Below are 23309 nucleotides of genomic sequence, written 5' to 3'. Positions count from 1 at the left end.
GATTTGTTTATTTTTTTATTTCTTACATATTTCCAACTGAATAACCTATGGAATTTTTGAGATGAACACATTTTCTACAGATGTGGTTTACGGGTATACTGCTCTTAGCTGTGTGTCACTTTCAACTGATTTGCTGATGTAACAAATCAATGTGTGTGAAGAAATATACATGATTTCCATGTTACCAATGAATAAAGTTTGGCATATTGGTCTTGCTGAAGGTCATAGCATATATGTGGGGACAGTGCCAAAAAAGCGGCCTCTCACAAAGTGAATCTGAGGACAAAATAATGTAAGGTACTATTTTGCTAACTGAAATGCATTGTCTAAATATAAATATGTATATTTGTTTATATATGTTTGTATATATTTATTGCATACAAATATATTTTATATCTCTATATATACATTTTAATCCTACTTTTAATCAGTTTCCTCAAATATGAATAATGTATGGGGCATTTTAACAAAATACAATTATACTGTTCCTTTTACAGTGATTTAAATTATATTTATTTTAATGTTAATGTCATAGGTATAAATTAAGCTTCAACACATTTTACATAGTGCTTATTCAACTGTAAGGTCAAAATAAATTAACAAAGAAATCACAAACAAAACTAGCAAAGCATGTAAAATTCTAATTAACAACAATATTTTAGCATGATGGATGATTATTTTAATTGGAAATAAATCACTGATTTTGGACATAAATTAGAAGAAATCTTGCACCATGTCTTGTTCTATGATTAATCTTTTTTCTTTTCTCTCTCTGACTTCAATAATATTATATTTTATACTTTTACAGATCTATGCGTGCAACATTAAATTAATAATGTCAAGTCTTTGTCTGCTAGGTAAAAAGTCAAGCTTCAGACTCACCAAAACCCCATTAAGAAGCAATTGATACTTTTAAAGTGTGCCATTTGATTACACTGAAGTTGCATTTTTTTACTAATATACCATTAAACTTTAGTGTTAATGGAAAGTATATTAATTGAATATGTAATCCAAATTTTGTCTTAGGAGCAAAGAGATCTATTACATATGTAATACTACTTTGTAAGATAATATGGCAAATTGATACATCTCAATAGGTGATAGATTCAAAAAACAGTACAAATTCAGAATGTAAATAAAGTTATTTGAAAAATAAGCTTTATTTAAGATTTATTGAGGTATAATGTGCATAAAATACAATTCACCAACTTGAAATGTACAATACGAATAAAGTGTATAGTTGTTTAACCCCTAAAACAATCATAAGATATTTCAATCATCACACACAAAAATAATCCCTCTGTGCCCTTCTATAGTCAACCGTACATTTTGCTCCCATCTCTTGGCTTCCTGTCATTATAGTCTGACTTCCCTAGAATTTAATATCAACTAAATCAGAGCATATGTAGTGGTTCATGTAAGGCTTCTTTCACCTAGCCTAACAGTTTTAAGATTCATCCATTTTACTGCACGTTATCAGTGGTCTCATTTTCCTTTCCTTCCTTTTCTTCCTTTTCTTTTCTTTTTTTCTTCTCACCTCTTCTCTTTTCTTTCCAGTTTTGGGACTAAGGAATAATGTTGTTACGATATATGCATAAATGCTTTTCTGTGAACATACTTTTGTTTCTCTGGTTCATATGGTATCAACTTATAAGAAATTATACACTGTTGTCAAAGTGGCTGTAGCAGTCTGCATCCCACCAATAGTGTATGAGAGTTCCTTCTGCTCCATAATTTCAACTCTTACGAGAATTTTTTATTTTAGACATTCTAGTGGATATATAGAAAAACCACACTGGTTTTCATTTCATTTCTTTAATAACAAATAAAGCTGTGCAAATGTCCATGTGCTTCTTGCCATTTGAAAACACTCTTTGGTAAAAAGGAAAGTGAAATATTTATTCACTTTTATAATGAGGTGTCTTTTTAGTAGTATTGAGATGTATTTTTATTATATATTCTGGAAGCAGTCATTTACCAGACATATGTTTTGCAAATATAATTTATTTTTCTGACTTGTATTTTACTCTTTAAAATGTATCATTTTCAAAATAATTTTTAAAAAAATTAATGAAGTACTGTGTATTAATTGTTCTTCTGGCGATTTCTTCATTCTATACCTTTTCTAACAAAACTTCTCCTACCTCAATTAGGAAAAACATTCTTTTTCATTTTCTAACAGTTTTCAGTTACTTACATTTACATATGTGATCCATTTCTATTTAGGTTTTGTGCATGGAATAAAATAATGTTTTTCAAATGATTCACAAACATTTATTGATTAATTTCTCACTGAATTATCTTGCACATTTGTAAAAAATATCAAGTGACAATATATACCTGGGTCTATTTCTGGACCCTCTTTTCTGTTCCAGTGATCTACATTTTTAAACATATGCCAAAACCAACTGTCTGGATTACTGTAGCTTTTTGAAAGTCTTGAAATCAGACTACACTTGGCTATTTCTTTTCAAAATTGTTTTAGCTAGGCTAGTTCCTTGGGGTCTGTAGACATTTTAGATTCAACTTGTAAATTTCTACAATAATAAAATTCTGGGATTTTGATTGCAGTTGACATGAATTTGCAGATCATTTTGGTAGAATTAACATTTTAAAAACTTTGAGTCTTCACATCTATGAATGTAGTATATCTTTGCATTTGGGTCTTTAATTTCACTCAGAGAGGTTTCATGCTTTTTAGTTTACCAGGATACATGCATTTTGTTAAATTTATAATATATAAATTAATTTATAATACGTTTGACATTTTAAAACATATTTTTAGAGTCTTAATTTCCAATTTTTGTTGCTAACAAAAAAAATGTAATTGACTTTTATATATCAATCTTTTATCCTGTGATTTTACAAAACTTTCTTAGTTGTTCTAGTAATAATTTGAAAATGTACTTATTTAATGTAGACGTAGTATCACGGAGAATTCTGGTCTCAGAACAATGAATGTTTCTTGTTTTTCAAAACAATATTTACTTGAATGATTTTTTTTCTTTAAATCAATTTTTGAGAATATATATGTTCTCCAAGCACTCATTTGATGCAACAGGAATAATTATATTGGTCTCAGGAGGAGGCAACAAAAATATCATAAAATATCTTCTCAGTGAAACACTGCAATATGGTAGTTTCTTCTTTATTCTCTAAGGCAGGTTTTTATAGGATTACATAGGATGAAACTGGTCCTTTGGAAAGAGTGATGTAAAAATAATGTAAATAAATAACTATATAGAGGAAAGCTATTGTGCAAACAATATAAATCAATTAAATGAGTCTTTTCCCAAGGACAATTTTACTACATAGGCTTTGCATTTTCAAACTTAAGAGAAAAGATATGTTATATTTTTAGGTAGGAGAGAGTTAGCAGTTTAATAAAAATGTGTCATTTATACAGCTTATAAAATATCCTCAAGCAAAGAAATAAGCATATCAACCAAATCATTAAGAAATAAGCAAGTCATAATTCATAAGTGTGTGAATAGGTTATAAATAACAGCTATAAATTATTAAAATAACATTTATATCAAAATTTCTACTTAGTACTTGGCAACATAAGCAACGTTTACCTCGCCATCAAAATTATCACAATTACTCTTTGAGGATCCTTCAAGGCAAGCTTAATTATGTTGAACTTGGCATTAAGGATATTGTTTATCATAATAACAATGGTGTAGAATCTCCTACCTGGGTTCATGACCCTTAGCATCAGCTGGTGACTCTGCAAGGACACACAGCACTAATAAATAAATAAAGTGACTTCTTTGCTCCACAGTGTTCTCTTGATACGTGACATTTGGCAATACATTATTAAAGAATCATTGTACCAGTGATATATTGAATAGAACACCAGAGAGTCATTTCCTTTGTGATGTATTGCACCTTCACAGGTCTTGAAGATCTAAGAATGCATTTCCAAAGCCAGGCCCTTGGCCTATTTGAAGAATAAAATCCATTTTTTTCCCTAATCATTTTAAGATTGCAATGACTGCCTGTGATAGCTGTAATCTCAGGCAATCCAAACTCATAAATAATTCATTTTGCTTGTATTGTGTATATATATGAAAACTTACTTAACTTTTGGAGGAAAGAAGTTCACAGTAAAGGGCAGACAGAATGAACAAGATGAAGTGTGATTATGGTCCAGGAGATTTATGAAAGGAGTGCATAAGAGCACAGGAAAAACAGTCTCCATAAGGGTTCAGAACTACTATGAAGAAGAAATGATACAGTGAAAGGTTTTTAACTTTAAAATAAGTTTGAAACCTCTCTGCCCAAAGCCTAAAGCCTGTGGATTCAATCTCACACATTTATCTTGAGAATGAAACTAAGAACAGAACAAAACACATGAGGACAAGATGAGTAATTTTGTGTGCTTAGCAAAATATGACATATGTAAACGTTGTGAATTCTGCCCTGGCTTCTTCACAGTTGCTCAGATAAAATCTATTTGCACAGGCTGGATTATTCCATGTCAAGATAACCAATTAATGTAATCAGCTCAGTCAAACTCTGAATGCCACAAATAAAATGGGGACTCATCAGAGTCACTGTGTATAAGTGTGTAGGTTGGATCCTGCATGGAAATACCTAAACAAGGTCTTGGGATGGTGATGACAAAGGTGGGAGGCAGTGTTTGAAATCCAAACCACAGTCTATTTTACAAGTCCTTGGCCTGGGGGTCCAGCTGAGAGGAAGGGGCCCTTTTCTCTAGGTTTTCTAGATGAGGATGATTCTGGGGTTTTGGTTCCTTCTGGAGTGTCTTTTTGTAATTTTAACACAAGTATCCTATCTGCCTGTGGGGCCCTGAAATTTGTGGAAAAGGGGAAAATATATTGGTTATTTGATATGTAACAGGTAAAAAGCATTTAATAGATCTCAGCAGATTCAATAGATCTGGCTTAATCTCCCTTTTATCAGGTGCCACATTATTCACTAACCCAGCAGGAGTCAAAAGAATTGGTGATCCCAGGCCATAACCTTAAAAAACTGTCTATATCTTCATACATGTTTTACACTACGTCTCAACTGGATTTCCTTTAATCTCTATGATCCCAGCATTTCTGTTCTCAATCTAAATGGGCTTATTTTCATGAATACTTGGCCTTTGTTTCATGAGTTATGGTCCCCAGGTGACCTGGTAATGAACCTGTGTCACAGCTAACTTTAAACTTTGCATCATTGCTTCATGCTTTGGTGGAATCAGGAATGGTATTCAAACATTTAAAATTTCAATAAAATATGAATTTGTCAAAATGGCACAGGACTTAGGGTTAGAGTTTGGGGCCTACAGGCTCTCTGTTTCACAGTGAACCTTGAATTGATGGATCATGCAGAGTAGAGAGTTTCCTACAGATAACGTAGGGAGGTTTTAGCAACAAAGGAAACTTGACAGTCTTGGGGAGGCAGTATTTTTTTTTTTCTTTTACCAAGAGTATGAAAATATTTTAATATTTTAACAACTACTACAGCTGTTCCAATGCCTATTGGAGCCAATATGAAAGCATCTTAGTTCTTCTATACCAGATCCTTATTCTATTTATAGTTTAGTCCCATTTTTTGCACATATTCCTCAATCTTCATTAGCATCACTCTTCCATTTTCTTACTTGGAAAAATTTCAATCCCTTTCATAACTAGAAATTGTAAGTCAAAATATTTCTTTCTTTTATATTTTTTAAGATTTGGCTTGAATTCATTTAATTTGGACTTCTTGTTATGTAATATAGAGATTCCTGACTGATATACCTACATACCACCCAAGAGTTTGATCTAGCAATTATACATATTTTTTCTTTCATGTGTCTAATATTTCCCTCTACATTTATTTTTGTCTTCTGTCTAAAAATAAAATCAGCTTTACCTCATCCTAAAATTCCCCTTTACCCCTTCCAAGATGCAGCGAGGTGTGGAGTAGATCTGGAGCACAAGCCATAGTTTACTGAACACATAGGGTAATTGTAAGGACATAAAGTTGAAGTCAGATAAATAAGTTAGAAAACTAGAATAATAGTCCATGTGACAAATAATGTGTTGATGATTAGATTTACTAAGACAGTTTTTGTCCAAAACAGATATCAACAAGCTATGGCATGTGAGCCACATTTGGTCCTCTGACCAAAGTAAAATTTTATAAATTTATAATTTATAAATAAAATCTTATTGGAACACAACCATGCCCACTAATTTATGTCATATTCTGCTGTTATTATGCCACAAAGGCCAACTTGAGTAATTGTGACAGAGATTGTATGGTCTTTAAATTCTAAAAGATTTACTACCTCGTCTTTCACATGAAGTTTGCCAACCCCTGGTTCTAAACTTTCTTTCTGTGATTTTCAACACTGTCTATATCTACCAATTTCGTATATCCAGCCATGAACTCTACTCTCAGGTACAGACTTTGATATAGAACTGCTTAATTTATGATTCCCCTTAGGTATCATGTAAGCATTTCAAACCTAATATATTTGAATAAAATTTTTAATCCTAATATCTCCTCTTCCCCATCTCAAGCTGTTTCCACCACAATAGTCTTTTATACCTTAAAAACTGGCATGTGAATGCAGTGCCCTCTTCTTGGAATGTTCTCTCACTATGTTCAAGTCTCAGCTCAAATATCACTTTCTCCATGGGCCTACCCTAACCTCTCCATCAGCATTAAGGATTTTTCCCTTTGTATTATCTTGTTGCTTTTCTAAAGGTCAATTATTATATATTTCATATTATCATTTTTGTTTTTCTACTCCTTTTGTCCTTGCTAGCCTGCAATCTCCAGGAGTAAAAGAACTGTTTAAAATATACATCCATCCTACTTTAATAGGTGATACTTAGTAAGTATATTTGAACATATATTTAAGTATTACTCAGAAATATGCCATCTGTTTAAAATATGCATTATTGAGTGAATATGTGTATCCCTCCAAAACCATATGTTGAGGTTAGTACCCAATGTGATGATATTGGAAGGTAATTAGGTTTAGCTTAGGTCATGAGGGTGGTGTCCTCATGATTGGATTAGTGCCCTTATAAGCAGAAGAAGAGATAGAGTTCTCTCTCTCTCCCTTTCACTCAGTGACTGCATTAAGGAATGGTCAGGGGAGCACATAGCAAGAAGGCTTTCTTCTGCAAGCCAGGAAGAAGTCCTTACTGGAACCCAACCATGCTAGCACCCTGATTTCAGACTTCCAACCTCTAGAAGTATGAGAAAATAAATGCCGCCCAGTCTATGTTATTTTGTATAGCAGCACAAGCAGACTAAGACAATATGTAATCCAATAACTGGTTATTCTTCCACCATTAGTTTTTGAAGAGTTATATTTTGAAGAGTTATATTTTGAAGTGTTATTTATATTTTTATTAGATAAAGAGCATTGTTAACTGAGACTGATGATGATCTATGTTTATAGTTAAATATAAGCTTCAGAAATCTAAGCATTAGTAACATGAAGACATAGGTAAGTTACCCATATTGGTGGTAAATTACCCATATTAGACCACATTATCTGGGGGAAATGATATAGCTCCTGAAGTTATACCACTTTAAGCAGTTATAACAAGTATTTCTGTTAAAATAACATGACAGCTTAAGAGTATGACTGCCTATATTTGTTTTTTGGCTTTTGAAAATTAGAATACCTTACACTGAAATGTATAAGACATATTTTGATAGAGTATCACAAAATCAGATCTGCTAAAAAAATTTGGAAAATCTAAAATTTATATTTTATATGTTAAGATCACAATAATTTATTGCATAATAATTACACTCTAAGGCATGCTTCTGGATAAAATGACTGTTATGAATTCAATTCAGATTATTATCTCTATATTCATAATTAAAATAGAATATTTGTTAAGATGATACTTGTATTGCTTGCCCATGTTGCATTAATGGACAAAAACCAGAAAAAGAGAGAAGAATCACAGATAATTTAGTATTTATTTTCCTCTTGTTCTATTAGAAATTTTTCTTTCCTAGTTAACAAAAAGGGTAATTATTATAGTTGATAATGCCAACTGCTTTAAAGAGGAAAATAGTATTTGTAAAAGTGGAAAAATCCTTGAAATCATATACAATTTGACCATGATGTAGATAAAATCAATTTACAAAAATATCCATCATCAAAGCTGAGAAAATAAGTGTAGTTTTCTGTATATTGTTTCTAACTGAGTATTAAAATTCTACTATTTTGTTGCAGTTTCTTTTATTCTCAGATTACCCTCAAAGAGATTTATAGTCAATATGAATTAAACCATTTCCAATTATTTGCTCAGGCTAATATTTCAGTGCATTAAACATCACAAATTTTAAGATGACTATTAATAATAAATATAAGGCAAAAGGAAACAAACATATATTAAAGAGTCAATTCAGCTCAACAGCACTTTTTATCAAAATCTTATTAGAGATTTATGTGTTCTACAGTACTGAGGTGATGATTTCATGCCAAAGACCCTAGTTTCCATTTAGATCATTATATACTGTCAACCACACTACTGGTAAAGACTCTTTTATAACTGGAATGGACACAAGTCCAAGGAAAACAATTTGCTATCATTATAAAATCTGGGCTGAAAAATTCTTGACAATTCCTCCGAGTATATCTTAATAATTATTGCCTCTGCTAATCAATGTAAAATTATTAAATTAAGACTTCATAAAATAATGTTTTATATTATTGTTTTTCAGTTACTCTGGATAAGCAATGTTCTCTCCTCAAAAGTGTATAAGCAATTTGAAGAAAGAGCTTGGCTAGGTAATTTTGTGCATATCTAGACAATATCTATTGCCTATCCCTAAAAATATTTCTAGGATGCCTGCTAAACAATAATGTTTGCACATACTTCAAAAAAACGTGGCATTAAAGTTCAGCACTGGAAATTTGGAAATACAGTATTGAATGTAAATATTATGATGGCAGATGTTATTACAACATAAATAGACGTGAGTCAATGAAAGCTGTGTTATCCTTAGTACATACATTCATACATCGTTTCCTATTGTGGCATGATAAGATATATCAAGACTGTAAAACGGTGAGATTAGAACATTCTCTCACACCATATACAAAAATAAACTCAAAATGATTTAAAAACCTAAATGTAAGACCTGAAACCATAAATCTCTTATTAGTGAACATAAGCTGAACACTCTTTAATGTAAATCGTAGCAATACTTTCTTGAATCAGTCTCCTAAGGCAAAATAAATAAAAGTAAAATTAAACAAATGGGACCTAATTAAATTTAAAAGCTTTTGCACAGCAAAGGAAATCATCAACAAAATAAAAAGACAACCTACAATATGAAATGGGAGAAAATATTTACAAATGATGTGACTGACAAGGGGTTAATATCCAAAATATACAAACATCTCATAAAACTCAATATTAAAAAAAAATAAATAATCCAATCAAAATGGGTAGAAAATCTGAATAGACATTTCTCCAAAGAAGACATATAGATGGCTAACGGCACATGAAAAGATACTCAACATCACTAATTATTAGCGAAATGCAAATCGAAACCAAAATGAGATATCACCTTACACCTGTAAAAATGGCTATCATCAAAAAGCCTACAAGTAACAAATGGTGGAGAGGGTAGGGAGAAAAGGGAACCTTTGTACACTGTTGGTAGGAATGTAAATTGGTGAAGCCATTATGCAAAATAGTATGGTAATTCCTTTAAAAAGTAAAAATAGAATGACCATATGATCCAGCAGTTCCACACCTGGGTATATATACACAAAAAAAATGAAAACACTAGTTTGAAGATACACGCACCCAATGTTCATAGCAGCTCTACTTACAATAGCCAAGACATGGAAGCAACCCAAGTGCTCATCAACTGATGAGTGGATTAAAAAGATGTGGTATATTACTCAGCCATAGAAAGAATGAAATACTGACATTTGCAGCAACATGGATGGACCTAGAGAATATTATGCTTAGTGGAATAAGTCAGACAGAGAAAGTCAAATAAGAGTTCACAAGTGACTTGAATTACTAGCAGCGTTAAAATATTCTAAAGAAGTGAAGATAACTTCAAAATTTCTATATTCAGGTTGTTCAATACATAAGAAAACTAAATAGTATTTAATATGAACATTTAAGTTGTTCAAATGTTTGTCTTTTTATGGAGACCATATGCTCCATGGTGAAATTCTTATTTTCTAGGTGAAAATCATAATAAAACTAAAGATACCACAAAGGTTTTATGACTTTTACTTTCCTGCTAAATTTGTTCATTCAAAAGAGGCATAAAATAGTGATAATTAGAAGAAAATGAGAATTTTACACTTCTATAAATACTAATAATCTAGGAAAAATTTTCATGAAATACTGTTTGTATAACTTTTAAATTCTCCATTGTATGTTTGTGTTCTCTCTGTGTGTGTGTAAACAACTTTATTTGCATACAATTTATTTTTTATTTGATTTATTTGTATTTGATCTATGTATATTTTATTTGCTCAAAATTTATGAGTAACCTTTAGCAGGAACATAACAACGACATAAAAATTTTACTTGAAAAAGCAGTGTTAGGAGGAGGGTATAATCGCTTCACTTATATATATTTGGAAACAAAATTATATTATACAAAATTATATTAAACATTTTACTATATGTAAAGTATCACAAAACATAAATTAGTTTTTAATTAGAAGATAACTATGCCTTTTTACCCATGACACCATCCCCAAAACAAAGAAACAAAAACCCAAACAATAGATCCCCATCTTGGTGGAAAACTGATTGTATTTTCATTAATTGAAAAATTGGTGAATGTAAGAATGATACAAAATTCTGACTCTATTAATGAGAAGTGAGCACAGATTGTCGCTATAAACTAGACTTTAAATATCTCTATTTTTCTTTCTAGCTTCCTAATTATTGGACTTTATAAAACTTTCTTAGAATCTATACTAACACACTCTTTTATTTTGACTCAATAAAAAGCCACGTCTCAGTTCCAGGATAATGTTTTTCAAATTGTGATCCAGAAACCACATGCATCAGAGTTACAATGGGGGCTACTTATTAAAATTATAGTTTCCCAGATCCCACCTAAGGCCTACTGAAACGAAATCTCTGGAGCTGAGACAAAAACTTGTGCTTAATAGTCTTCCCAGGTGATTCTTATGTTCAGGAAAATGTGAAAAACAGAAGAGGACCGAGGAGTTACTGAGTAGTCAAATGCCAAATACTATTCATCTTCAATCTCTTGTAATGTTTAAAATACACATATTATCACTCTCTTCAATTATAAAATAGAAAGGCTCAGATAGGATAGATATTTTTCTTATATTGCATGACTTTTAATAAGACATAAGTATTTGAGTCATGCTTACATAACTACAGACATTATTTAACCACATGAAGAATAGCCATAAAAATTTTCAAAGTGGAAAAACAGGTATTTGAATGAATGACCAGATTCGTTCTTTACCCCACAAATTAGAATCCCACATTCCCAATGCACATTGTATAATATCAAAAAAAAATTTTTAATGGTTAAGTTCATGATTGTTTACTTGTTATTAAATCATATGAGAATATAACTGCCCAGACAAGTTAAGAAAACAAACAACAAAGTAACATTTAAATTATGAAAGTAAAGTTTCTTCAATACTCAACATATGATGTATATGTAATAAATTCAGAAGCAGTAAATTCACTATGATGTACTTTATTCCTATGTTGTAAAATCACAATTGACTAAAAGTTTCTATCTGGAGTAGTTAGGGTATATTATCACATATCTTGATGATAGCTGCAAAATTCCTTTTACTAGAAAAAAGAGAAAGATCATTGGATAAAGGTGACTAGTGAAAGATAAACTAACTATGTTAGACTGCTCTGGTTTCTGAGCCTTATTTGAATCACATAACAAGATAATGGCCCTGCTACTTCACTGGACACCATAAAGAGTAACTATTCACTATTTCTTAAGAATGTTCCTAAGTGTATTAGAAATATTTTGTTGTCATAATAATAATGGAAGTTTTTAACTCAAATATCTGAAATTGAGATTTGGGAGGGCTTTTTTTTTTGGCTCTATAAGATTTATTGATGTGAAAATTAATTATTATGGAAACTGAATCACACATGTGCCAAAATACTAACAATAGATTTTTTAAAGTGTTTCCCCAAAACATGGCTAAGCAAAAAAAAAAAGAAAAGAAAAAAAAAAAGAAAAAGACATATCTAGACCCAAACTCACTAAATGATATGCAGATTAGTTTCACCTGATAGTCACCTCTGGTTCTGTTAGTAACAAGTTTCAGATCAGTGCCAAATTTAACACATCCATTTTATTTTCCAGACCTTATTATCTTTGCAAATAATTGACTTTTTATTCTTTGGTCTTAATGCATTCAGCTCTGATATTACATCCATCTCCAATTAAACATCTGTGCTATGCAACTTTGTGCTATTGTGAAAACTTCCAAAAGGATACATTAATGGTTTATGGATTATCCACACTACTCCCATTAAAAGTGATGGGAATTACATGGCTAATTCCCTAAGTGCCAGAATGAAAATTGCCCCATACTATTCAAAAGCCTTCAACAGTTCCCATTTCTGACCCAGTGTTCCAAATGCTAAGTAGATGGTGCCACCTGCTTTAATTATATACTTATCTAAGCAGAAAAGAAAGAATAAAGATACAGTAGGATTTCACTTCTCATATAGGAATTGAAACCATTTTACAGGTTGGAAATATATAAGCAGTTGTTAGCAAAGTTATTGGCTGAGCTTGAATTATTTTTTTGAAATTAATTTTATTATGAGAAAATTCCTAAAAAACATTTAATTCTAAGTGGCACATAAGTCATAATACTTTTAGAACAATATGGAAAAGATATGAATCTTAACATGAAAGAAATATTTGGTTTTGTTACCAACACTGACAGCCAAATATTTGTTGTATTGATTATTGAGACCCATTCTTATCATCTTACACTTGTTTCTTGCTCCTTGATAATTTTCAAATTATTGATCTAAAACAAATAGACTGCCAGTTATTTATTCAGAAAAAATGGATTTATTAGAGATCAACAAAGACTTGCAAATCAGAGTCTGCAACCATGGTGAGTCCCCAACAAAAGTGGAGAGGAGATCTCTTTTATAAAGAGGAAAAGTAAGTTAAGAGGGCTATAGTAAAGAAAGTCTATGGTTTTTCATCGGCTGAGTTGTGACAGTCTCTCATCGGCTGAGCTCTTGTCAGGAAAGAAGAGAAAACCTTTCTTCTTCTTGGGTTCTGTTATCATTGCAGGGCATGAGAGCTCCCCGTTCTGGTCTCCTAAATCTATTTAATTGAAGTTTCTGTTTATTAATTTTTTACTGAATACAAATACTTTTATATTAAAAGTTGAAAAAAGAAAAGTAAATGTTGGCATGATGGTGGCATGAAATTCTCCCTTTGCCTCTCCCCTTCAATCTGTAACCAGTAAAAGGCCCATAGCTCAAAAAAGGCAACTCTGTCTAACACTACCAAGACACCAGAGAATTCCATATAACTGTACACGTAAAGATGAGTGGATTGGAAATCATAGATGAGGCAGAACCAAGGAAACAGCAGAGGTGGTGCCTGCAATCCTGAAACCCTGGACACAGCAGCTGAACCTGCAGCCCCAGAGAAGCTGGTAGCACCAGGGGAGGCGGTACACAAACCTCTGGCCTCCCAGCCTCAGCAGTGTCTGCAGCTATAGGAAACCCTGTCCCCCCAGCCATAAAGGTGCCTGCATCTCCAGCCACACCTCACAGCATGGATGCCCATGAACTCAACAATCACATATAATACGGATGTAGCTGTGCTCATATCAGACAAAATAGACTTCAAGCCAAAAAAGGTAACAAGAGCAAAGATGGATATAGGTGGATAGATAGATAGATAGATAGATATAGATAGATAGATAGATAGATAGATAGATAGATAACAGGGACAATTCATTAAGAGGGCATAACAGTTATTAATATATATGCACCAAACATAGGGGTACCAAAATATAAAAAGCAATTATTAATAGAGAATTTTAACACTTCCCCTACATCAATGAATATATCATCCAGACAGAAAGTCAACAAGAAAAGAGTGTCCTTAAATGAAACATTAGAATGGATAGACTTGATACATTTATATAGAACATTCCATCCAAATGCAGCAGAATACACATTTTTCTCAAGTGTACATAGAACATTCTCAAGGATAGACCATATGTTGGGACACAAACATGTCTCAATAATTTAAGAAGACTGAAATCATATCAAACATATTTACTGATCACAAGGGTGCAAAACTAGAGATCAACTATAAGAGAGCTTGAAAAAAATGACAAATAGGTGAAGACTAAACAACTATTGAATCAATGAAGAAATCAAAAGAGAAATAAAAAATACCTGATGCCAAAAAGAAAAAAAAATACAGCATACCAAAATCTATGGATTTCATTAAAAGCAGTACTAACAGGAAAGTCTATAGCAATATAGGCCCACCTCAAGATACAAGAAAAATCTCAAAATAAGCAATCTAACCTTACACCTAAAGGAATTAGAAAAAGAACAAACAAAGCCCAAAGCAAGTAGAAAGAAGGAAATAATAAAGATCAAAGTGGAAATAAATGAAATAGAAACTGAAAAGATAACAGAAAAATCATTTAAACTAAGAGCTGGTTCTTTGAAAAGATAAATAAAATTGACAAATCTTTAGCAAGACTCAGTAAGAAAAAAGAGAAGGCTCTGATTAAAAAAAAAAAAATCAAATGAAAGGAAAAAAATAACAACAGGTAGCACAGAAATACGAAGGATTATAAGAGAATATTACGAACAGCTATACACCAACCAATTGGACAACCTAGAGGAAATGGATAAATTCTTAGAATCATACAACCTTCCAAGACTGAATCATGAAGAAATAGAAAATCTGAATAGACCAATCACTAGTAAGGAGATTGAAACAATAATCAAAAACCTCTCTCCCCAAAAAAGTCCAGACCAGATGGATTCACTGGTGAATTCTTAACATTCAAAGAAGATTTAATACCTGTTCTTCTCAAACTCTTCCAAAACAATGAAGATAAGGGAATACTTTTTAACTCATTTTATGAGGCCAACATCACCCTGATACCAAAACCAGAAAAGGACAACAACAACAAAAAATTAAAAGCCAATATTTATGATTAACATAGATGTAAAAATCCTTTAAATATTACCAAACTGAATACAACAGTATATTAAATGGAAAATAAACCAAGATCAAGTGGGATTTATTCCAGGGATGCAAGGATTTGTGGATTTTCAATATCCATAAATCAATGTGATAAACCATATTATCAAAATAAAAGGATAAAAATCATAGGATCATCCCAATAGATTTAGAAAAAGATTCAATAAAATTCAATACCCATTTGTGATAAAAATCTCTCAATAAAAGTTGCTGTAGAAGGAACAAATCTAAATATAGTAAAAGCCATATATGACAAACCTACAGCTAACACCATACTCAACTGTGAAACACTGAAAGCTATCCCTCTAAGATCAGGAACAAGACAAGGATGCTCACGTTGGCCACTTTTATTCAACATAGTGGGGAAGTCCTAGTCACAACCATTAGACAAGAAAACAAATAAAAGGAATAAAAATTGGAAAAAAGAAATAAAACTGTCATTATTTGTGGACAAACATGATTTTATACATAAAAAACCCTATGGACTGTATGAAAAATCTATTAGAAATAATAAATGAATAAATAAAGTTGCAGGGTACAAAATCAAATACAAGACTCTGTTGCGTTTCTATACACTAAAAACAAATTAGCAGAAAGAGAAATTATGGGAAAGAATCCGATTTAAAAACACAAGAGAAAGAATAAAATATCTAGGTTTAAAATTTAACCAAAGAGGTGAAAGGCCTGTACACTGAAAAATGTAAGACATTGTTGAATGAAACTGAAAAAGACACAAAGAAGTGGAAAGATATTCCACAATCACAGATTGGGAAAATTCACATTGTTAAAATCCATATTACCTAAAGTAGTCTACAGATTCAATGCAGTCCCTATCAAAACCCCAAGACATTTTTCAGAGAAATAGAACAAAAAGTCCTAAAATTATATGGAATCACAAAAGACCTTGAATAGAAAGCAGTCCTGAGGAAAAAGATGTATGTTCCTTGATATCAAGCTATATTACAAAGTTATAGTGCTCAAAACAGCATGGTATTCGCAGAATAAGAGACACATAAATCAATGGAACAGAATTGAGAGCTCAGAAACAAACCCACACATATATGAACAAATAATTTATTAGAAAATAGCAAAGAATATACAACTGAGACACTTTCTTCAACAGATGGTGTTGGGAAACAGGACAGCCACATGCAAAAGAATAAAATTAGACTCTTATCAAAAACATACAAAAAAAAACTCAAAGTGAATTATTATCATTTTTTAAACATCTTTATGGAAGTATAATTGCTTTACAATGGTGTGTTAGTTTCTGCTGTATCACAAAGTGAATAAGCTATACGTATACATATATCCTCATATACCCTCCCTCTTGCATGTCTCTCCCACCCTCCCTATCCCATCATTCTAGGTGGTCACAAAGCTCCGAGCTTATCTCCCTGTGCTATGCGGCTGCTTCCCACTAGCTAGCTATTTCACATTTGGTAGTGTATATATGTCCACGCCACTCTCTCACTTTGGCCCAGCTTACCATGCTCCCTCCCCGTGTCCTCCAGTCCATTCTCTACGTCTGTGTCTTTATTCCTGTCCTGCCCCTAGGATTTTCAGAACCACTTTTCTTCTTTTTTTTAGATTCCATATATATGTGTTAGCATACGGTATTTGTTTTTTTTTTTTTTTTAATTAATTCACTCTGTATGACAGTCTCTAGGTCCATCCACCTCCCTACAAACAACTAAATTTCATTTCTTTTTATGGCTGAGTAATATTATGTTCTATATATGTGCCACATCTTCTTTATCCTTTCATCTTCCGATGGACACTTAGGTTGATTCCATGTCCTGACTATTGTAAATAGACCTGCAATGAACATTGTGGTAAATGACTCTTCTTGAATTATGGTTTCCTCAGGGCATATGCCCAGTAGTGGGATTGTTGGGTCGTATGAGTTCTATTTTTAGTTTTTTAAGGAAGCTCCATAATGTTCTTCATAGTGGCGGTATCAATTTACATTCCCACCAACAGTGGAAGAGAGTTCCCTTTTCTCCACACCTTCTCCAGCATTTACTGGTTGTAGATTTTCTAATGATGGCCATTCTGACTGGTGTGAGGTGATACCTCATTGTAGTTTTCATTTCCATTTCTCTAATGATTAGTGATGTTGAGCATCCTTTCATGCGTTTGTTGACAGTCTGTATATCTTCCTTGGAGAAATGAAGATTTAGGTCTTCTGCCCATTGTTGTATTGGGTTGTTTGTTTTTTTGGTACTGAGCTGCATGAGCAGCTTATATATTTTAGAGATTAATCCTTTGTCAGTTGCTTCATTTGCAAATATTTGCTCCCATTCTGAGGGTTGTCTTTTCATCTTGTTTATGGTTTCCTTTGCTGTGCAAAAGCTTTTAAGTTTCATTAGGTCCCATTTGTTTATTTTTGTTTTCATTTCCACTTCTCTAGGAGGTGGGTCAAAAAGGATATTGCTGTGATTTATGTCATAGAGCGTTCTGCCTATGTTTTCCTCTAAGAGTTTTATAGTGTCTGGTCTTACATTTAGGTCTTTAATCCATTTTGAGTTTATTTTTGTGTATGGTGTTAGGGAGTGTTCTAATTTCATTCTTTTACATGTTGCTGTCCAGTTTTCCCAGCACCACTTATTGAAGAGGCTGTCTTTTCTCCATTGTATATTCTTGCCTCCTTTATCAAAGATAAGTTGGCCATATTTGCGTGGGTTTACTGTGGGCTTTCTATCCTGTTCCATTGATCTATGTTTCTGTTTGTGTGCCACTACCATACTGTCTTGATTACTGTAGCTTTGTAGTATAGTCTGAAGACAGGGATCCTGATTCCTCCAGCTTCGTTTTTCTTTCCCAATATTGCTTTGGGTATTTGGGGTCTTTTGTGTTTCCATACAAATTGTGAAAATTTTTGTTCTAGTTTTGTGAAAAACGCCATTGGTAGTTTGATAGGAATTGCATTGAATCTGTAGATTGCTTTCGGTAGTATAGTCATTTTCACAATGTTGATTCTTTCAATCCAAGAACATGGTATATCTCTCCATCTCTTTGTATCACCTTTAATTTCTTTCATCAGTGTCTTATAGTTTTCTGCATACAGGTCTTTTATCTACTTAGATAGGTTTATTCCTAGGTATTTTATTCTTTTTGTTGCAATGGTAAATGGGAGTGTTTCCTTAATTTCTCTTTCAGATTTTTCATCATTAGTGTATAGGAATGCAAGACATTTATGTGCATTAATTTTATATCCTGCTATTTTACCAAATTCATTGATTAGCTCTTGTAATTTTCTGGTAGCATCTTTAGGATTCTCTATGTATAGTATCATGTCATCTTCAAACAGTTAACAGTTTTACTTCTTCTTTTCCGATTTGGATTCCTTTTATTTCTTTTTCTTCTCTGATTGCTGTGGCTAAAACTTCCAAAACTATGTTGAATAATAGTGGTGAGAGTGGGCAACCTTGTCTTGTTCCTGATCCCAGTGGAAATGGTTTCAGTTTTTGACCATTGAGAACAATCTTTCCTGTGAGTTTGTCATATTTGGCAATTATTATGTTAAGGTAAGTTCCCTTTATGCATAAGTTCTGTAGAGTTTTTATCATAAATGGGTGTTGAACTGTGTGGAAAGCTTTTTTTTTCTGCATCTACTGAGATGATCATACGGTTTTTCTCCTTCAATTTGTTAATATGGTTTATCACATTGATTTGCGTATATTGAGGAATCCTTTGATTGATTGATTTGCGTATATTGAGGAATCCTTTCACTCCTGGGATAAATGCCACTTGATTGTGGTATGTGATCCTTTTAATGTGCTGCTGGATTCTGTTTGCTAGTATTTACTAGAGAATTTTTGCATCTATGTTCATCAGTGATATTGGCCTGTAGTTTTCTTTCTTTGTGACATCTTTGTCTGGTTTTGGTATCAGGGTGATGGTGGCCTCTTAGAATGTGTTTGGGAGTGTTCCTCGCTCTGCTATATTTTGGAAGAGTTTGAGAAGGACAGGTGTTAGCTCTCCTCTAAATGTTTGACAGAATTCGCCTGTGAAGCCATCTAGTCCTGGGCTTTTGTTTGTTGGAAGATTTTTAATCACAGTCTCAATTTCAGTGCTTGTGGTTGGTCTGTTTATATATTCTATTTCTTCCTGGTTCAGTCTTGGAAGGTTGAGCTTTTGTAAGAATTTCTCCATTTATTCCAGTTTGTCCATTTTATTGGCATATAGTTGCTTGTAGTAATCTCTCATGATCCTTCGTATTTTGGCAGTGTCAGTTGTTACTTCTTTTTCATTTCTAATTCTGTTGATTTGAGTCTTCTCCCTTTTTTTCTTGATGAGTCTGGCTAATGGTTTATCAATTTTGTTTATCTTCTCAAAGAAGCAGCCTTTAGTTTTATTGATCTTTGTTATCTCTTTCTTCATTTCTTTTTTATTTATTTCTCCCAGGGGGAGACGTGTGGATAGTGACCTGTGCTTGCAAACAGGCTTCTAGGTGGCTGCAGCAGCAGTCTTAGCATTTCATGCCCATCTCTGGTGTCCGCGCTGATAGCCACAGCTTGCACCCGTCTCTGGAGCTCGTTTAGTCAGTGCTCTGAATCCCCTCTCCTCGCGCACCCCGAAACAATGGTCTCTTGCCTCTTAGGCAGTTCCAGACTTTTTCTTGGACTCCCTCCCACCTAGCTGTGGCGCACTAGCCCCCTTCAGGTTGTGTTCACGCAGCCAACCCCAGTCCTCTCCCTGGGATCTAACCTCTGAAGGCTGAGCCTCAGCTCCCAGCCCCCACCAGCCCTGGCAGGTGGGCAGACAAGCCTCTCAGGCTGGTGAGTGCTGGTCAGCACCGATCCTCTGTTCGGGAATCTCTCTGCTTTGCCCTCTGCACCCCTGTTGCTGCGCTCTCTTCCATGGCTCCAAAGCTTCCCCCCAACCCACCCCCTGTCTCCACCAGTGAACGGGCTTCCTAGTGTGTGGAAACTTTTCCTCCTTCACAGCTCCCTCCCAGAGGTGCAGGTCCCATCCCTATTCTTTTGTCTCTGTATTTCCTTTCTTCTTCTGCAATACCCAGGTACATGGGGAGTTTCTTGCCTTTTGGGAAGTCTGAGGTCTTCTCCCAGTGTTCAGTAGGTGTTCTGTAGGAGTTGTTCCATATGTAGATGTATTTTTGATGTATTTGTGGGGAAGAAGGTGATCTCCACGTCTTACTCCTCCACCGTCTTGAAGGTCCCCTCTCAAAGTGAATTAAAGACTTGTATGTAAGAGACCTGAAACCACAAAACTCCTAGAAGAATATATAAGCAGCATGCTCTTTGACATAGGTCTTGGTAATATCTTTCTGAATGTGTCTCCTCAGACAATGGAAACAAAATCAAAAATAAACAAATGGGACTGTAACAAGTCAAAAACCTTCTACACAGCAAAGGAAACCACCAACAAAATGAAAAGTCAGCCTACCAAATAGGAGAAGATGTTTGCAAATCATGTATCCAAAAGGGGTTAACATCCAAAATAGAAAAGAACTCATACAATTCAACAATAATAACAACAATACAACAAAATGATTAAAAAATGGGCAGAGGACCGGAATCGACATTTTTCAAATAAAGACATACAGATGGCCAAGAGGCACATGAAAAGATGTTGAACATTGTTAATTATTAGGGAAATGCAAATCAAAACCACAATGAGATATCACTTCATATCCGTTAGAATGACTATTATCAAACAGGTAAGAAATAACAACTGTTGTTGAGGGTGTGGAGAAAAGGTATCCCTCATACACTGTTGACGGCAATGTAAAATGGTGCAGCCACTATGGAAAACAGTATGGAGATTCCTCCAAAAATTATGAATAGAATTACCATATGATCCAGCTATTTCATTTCTGGGTATTTATCCAAAAGTACAAAACAAAATTAAAAAGATATATGTACCTCTATGTTTATCACAGCCTTAGATAGGGAATAGCCAACAGCCAAAATACAGAAAGTAAGTGCCCATTAACAGATGAATGGATAAAGAAAATGTGGAATACATATATACACAATGAAATATTACTCATTCATAAAAAAGATAAAATCTTGCCATTTGAGACAACATGGATAGACCTTGAAGACACTGTGCTGGATAGAACTTGAAGGTATTATGCTAAGTGAAGTAAGTCAGATGGAGAAAGACAAATACTGTATGATTTCACTCGTATGTGGACTATAATAAACAAACAAAGACACAAACAAACGAAACAAAAACAAGCGCAAGGATACAGTGAACAAAGTAGTAGTGGTTACTAGAGGGGAAGAAGGGACTGTGGTGAGGGCCCAATGGGTAAAAGAATTCAACTGTATGGTGACAGATGAAAAGTAAATCTTTGCTGGTGAGCATGCTTTAGTGTATGCAGAAGTCTAATGTAATATTGTACACATAAAAATTATAGAATGTTATAAACCAATTTTAAAAAAAGGAAAACAAGCCTTACATTTTACAATTTTACTACATGGGACCAATTTCCATAAAGATTAAATGAATAAAGAAAAAAAAAAACAATGTGGCATTTTTTCATGTATTATTGACGCTATACTTTTCTTCCATAATGGCTCTCTTCTCCATCAACCCCCATCCACATTGGGTGGATAATGCAACATTAGTGGTGTATTTTTTCTTTATCATTCTTTTTAACTGAGGTAAAATTTACATAGAGTGGAACAAAGAGAACTTAAATGTACAATTTTGCAATTGTGGACAAATGTACACTTCCATGTACCTTAAGGGGAGTATAATTTGCCAACACAAAATATGTCTTTGGTATAAGGATTATTTACGGTTGATTATTTTTAAGAAACAGCAGACAGAGGAGGGGCTCTCAAAACTGAGAAGTTACCTTTTTGTAAGAGCCACTTACATTTATAAGGGAAATCTCCATTTGTAAGGGTCTCTCTCTCTCTCTCTCTCTCTGTCTCTCTCTGTACCTGGAAGGGGAGGATGTTTAAACCTCTAGGAACTCTTATCGATGGAGAAGGGAGAGACTTAAATCTGCAACATACACCTGTTTACTATGCTTTTCCTAGTAATCCAACCATAACTGGCCTCCACACCCCCCTTGCCTCCACATACACCAACACCTTTCTTTTGTCTTTAGCTGAAGATGGTATTTAAGGGGTGGCTTGGGCCATTTTGGGGAGCTACTCAGTTTTCCTGGGTATCTCCCCTGTATACAGGAGGTATACATGTTATTCAACTTCTGTTTGCTTTTCTCCTGTTAATCTGTCTTTTATTATAGGGGAGCATCTCAGCCAAGAACCTAGAAGAGCAGAGGAAAAGATTATTTTTCTCCTACACATACCCCATATCCTTTTCAAGATAAAATATTTTCATCAACCCAGAAAATTCTTTCTTGTCTCTTCCCAGCCAATCCATGCCCTTCATCCAAATAAACAATATTTCTATTTCTTTAAACAGATTCCACTCTACATGGAATCATGCACTGTGTATTCCTTTGTATCTATTTCAATTGTTTAGTGTAATGTTTTTGAAATTTATTCATGTTGTATGTGTTCGTACGCCAGTACTATTGTTGAATAGTATTCAATGTATGAATATAGTAAAATTTATCAATTCTGTTAATATCTTATTTCAAGTTTTTGACTATTATGAATAAAGCTGCTGTAAATATTCTTTACAAGTCCTTGTATAGACTAATGTAATCAATTCTGAATGGCAAATAACTAGGAGTAGAATTACTGGGTCACAAGGGAGGTACATGTATAACTTTATAATAAAATGCCACTATTTTCCAAAGTGGTGTTACCATTTTACACTCTCACCAGGAAGCTATAAGAGTGCAAATTGACTCCTATTTTAATCATTATTTGAGGTTTTCAGGCTTTTTAATTATAATGATTCTAATAGGTGTGAATGAGCATTTCCTTGTATCTTTAATTTGCACCTCTAGGTGACTAATTATGGCAAATACCTTTTCATGTTATTATAGGCCATTTGATGTTTTCTTTTGCTAAGAGAAGTGAAGTCTTTTAACTTCTTCCATCCAGACGTTGGCCCAGTTTTAAATTTAAGGGTAAAGTTTAAAAACATTTTGGTAAATAGCTCACGTTCAC

The 23309-nt window shown here is 33.4% G+C and overlaps 1 long non-coding RNA gene across 1 annotated transcript in view; it reads right to left on the bottom strand.

Annotated features, from left to right (window-relative positions):
• Positions 1-23309, bottom strand: part of LOC309642428 — a 577545-nt gene that overhangs the window by 206376 nt on the left and 347860 nt on the right. The gene's annotated exons all lie outside the window — the stretch shown is intronic.

Source organism: Balaenoptera physalus (genome assembly GCF_965194825.1).
Source record: "Balaenoptera physalus genome assembly, chromosome: 14".
In the NCBI taxonomy this organism is placed as follows: domain Eukaryota; kingdom Metazoa; phylum Chordata; class Mammalia; order Artiodactyla; family Balaenopteridae; genus Balaenoptera; species Balaenoptera physalus.
The sequence above is the reverse complement of the archived record's forward strand: the minus strand, read 5'-3'. Positions and strand labels throughout refer to the sequence as shown.